The sequence below is a fragment of the Limulus polyphemus genome, unplaced genomic scaffold (assembly GCF_000517525.1).
Source record: "Limulus polyphemus unplaced genomic scaffold, Limulus_polyphemus-2.1.2 Scaffold8898, whole genome shotgun sequence".
Classification (NCBI taxonomy): Eukaryota; Metazoa; Arthropoda; class Merostomata; order Xiphosura; family Limulidae; genus Limulus; species Limulus polyphemus.
Genome location: NW_013674508.1, coordinates 15,624 through 18,507, shown reverse-complemented (window position 1 = coordinate 18,507; position 2,884 = coordinate 15,624). Strand labels below are relative to the sequence as shown.

Genomic DNA, 2,884 nt, shown 5'->3' with positions numbered 1-2,884 from the left:
TATTTACTACGTAGTTCATAAACCAATACGTAAACAGTGTTTAATACACATTTATATCTACTATATTATTTACTACGTAGTTCATAAACCAATACGTAAACAGTGTTTAATACACATTTATATCTACTATATTATTTACTACGTAGTTCATAAACCAATACGTAAACAGTGTTTAATACACATTTATATCTACTATATTATTTACTACGTAGTTCATAAACCAATACGTAAACAATGTTTAATACACATCTATATCTACTATATTATTTACTATGTAGTTCATAAACCAATACGTAAACAGTATTTAATACACATCTATATCTACCAGATTATTTACTACGTAGTTCATAAACCAATACGTAAACAGTGTTTAATACACATCTATATCTACTATATTATTTACTACGTAGTTCATAAACTAATACGTAAACATAAAACTCATCTATATCTACCAAACCAACAACAAGGTACACACTTGCTTTAAAACAACCAACAACAAGGTACACACTTGCTTTAAAACAACCAACAACAAGGTACACACTTGATTTAAAACAACCAATAACAAGGTACACACTTGCTTTAAAATAACCAATAACAAGGTACACACTTGCTTTAAGACATCCAATAATAAGGTACACACTTGCTTTAAAACAACCAATAACAAGGTACACATTTGCTTTAAAACAACCAACAACAAGGTACACACTTGCTTTAAAACAACCAACAACAAGGTACACACTTGCTTTAAAACAACCAATAACAAGGTAAACACTTGCTTTAAGACAACCAACAACAAGGTACACACTTGCTTTAAGACAACCAACAACAAGGTAAACACTTGTTTTAAAACAACCAACAACAAGGTTCACACTTGCTTTAAAACAACCAACAACAAGGTACACACTTGCTTTAAGACAACCAATAACAAGGTACACACTTGCTTTAAAACAACCAATAACAAGGTACACACTTGATTTAAAATAACCAATAACAAGGTACACACTTGATTTAAAATAACCAATAACAAGGTACACACTTGCTTTAAATGAACCAATAACAAGGTACACAGTCATTTGTGCTGTTATAGATTAACATAAATAATCATTCAAATTCTGGTTAACTTTCTGTTCTTCATGTTGACTAGCTACTACAGTGTATGCGACTGTGCTACCGCTAGGGTGTATTGTTGTTTTGTAGCTAAGCTATCTATGCTGTGCTCACCACGGGTTTTTAGGGTAACAAGCCTTCAAACTGTGCCACTGGGTTCTGATATATTATTAAAATCTGGATGACGAGGAACCCACTTTGAGACTAATAATGGTTGGAGACGGCTTGAATGGGTAATGAAGAAAAACTTTAATATAAGTTTAACATAACAGCAAATGTACAACGTTTCGACAAGGTTTTGTCATCATCATGTGAAAATTTTTTCATTACCCATTCAAGCCGTTTCAGCCATTATTATTAAAATCTGTTCTTTCTAAAGATTAACAACATTTTATAAAACATGGCGGCACTATTTATTACCCAGTATCTTTACATTTTCATCATGATTAAATTAACGTATACACATTAAAATGCATTCGCATTTAAATAATTGTGAAACAAAGCCAATTAACTGGTTAATAATGGCTGGAGGCGGCTTAACTGGTTGTTACACCTTTCAGATCAGTTGATAAATTCTTAGTTTGTTAAAATAGGCTTAATGTAAAAGATAATAAATACATTATAATTAAAGTCAAAAAGTTGTGACTAAAACACTTCACGGGTAAGAAACAGTTGAGTTTGAATAAACAGATCAGCCATATATATATATGTGTGTGTGTTATATACAGTAAACACCAAACTGTATAAACACACGTTATACAAGAAGTTTCATGTTATATAAAGATCGATAGACATATAAAAATGTCATGTCTTGTTTACCTTAACCATTTTAACAATAAATATGTATTATTAGGTCGTGTCTGGTTTAACTTAACCATTTTAACAATAAATATATATACATTATTAGGTCGTGTCTTGTTTAACTTAACCATTTTAACAATAAATGTATATTATTAGATCGCGTCTTGTTTAACTTAACCACTTTACCAATAAATGTATATTATTAGATCGTGTCTTGTTTAACTTAACCATTTTAACAATAAATGTTTATATTATTAGGTCGTGTCTGGTTTAACTTAACCATTTTAACAATAAATATATATATTATTAGGTCGTGTCTTGTTTACCTTAACCATTTCAACAATAAATATATATTATTAGGTCGTGTCTTGTTTAACTTAACCATTTCAACAATAAATATTTATATTATTAGATCGTGTCTTGTTTAACTTAACCATTTTAACAATAAATGTATATTATTAGATCGCGTCTTGTTTAACTTAACCATTTTAACAATAAATGTATATTATTAGGTCGTGTCTTGTTTAACTTAACCATTTCAACAATAAATATATATATTATTAGGTCGTGTCTTGTTTAACTTAACCATTTTAACAATAAATGTATATTATTAGATCGTGTCTTGTTTAACTTAACCATTTTAACAATAAATGTATATTATTAGATCGTGTCTTGTTTAACTTAACCATTTTAACAATAAATATTTATATTATTAGGTCGTGTCTGGTTTAACTTAACCATTTGAACAATAAATATATATTATTAGGTCGTGTCTTGTTTAACTTAACCATTTCAACAATAAATATTTATATTATTAGGTCGTGTCTTGTTTAACTTAACCATTTCAACAATAAATATTTATATTATTAGATCGTGTCTTGTTTAACTTAACCATTTTAACAATAAATATTTATATTATTAGGTCGTGTCTTGTTTAACTTAAGTATTTCAACAATAGATATATATATTATTAGAT

General features: G+C 28.3%; 1 long non-coding RNA gene across 2 annotated transcripts in view; it reads right to left on the bottom strand.

Moving 5' to 3' along the window:
• LOC111083288 overlaps positions 1-2,884 on the bottom strand; it is a 21,841-nt gene that overhangs the window by 10,252 nt on the left and 8,705 nt on the right. Inside the window, exon 1 of one of the 2 annotated variants that reach the window (XR_002608924.1) lies at positions 2,647-2,657. The exons of the other annotated variant lie outside the window; for it this stretch is intronic. This is a non-coding gene — a long non-coding RNA (uncharacterized LOC111083288). Of the gene's footprint in view, positions 1-2,646; positions 2,658-2,884 lie in introns of those variants that run through there. 2 annotated transcript variants of the gene reach the window in all.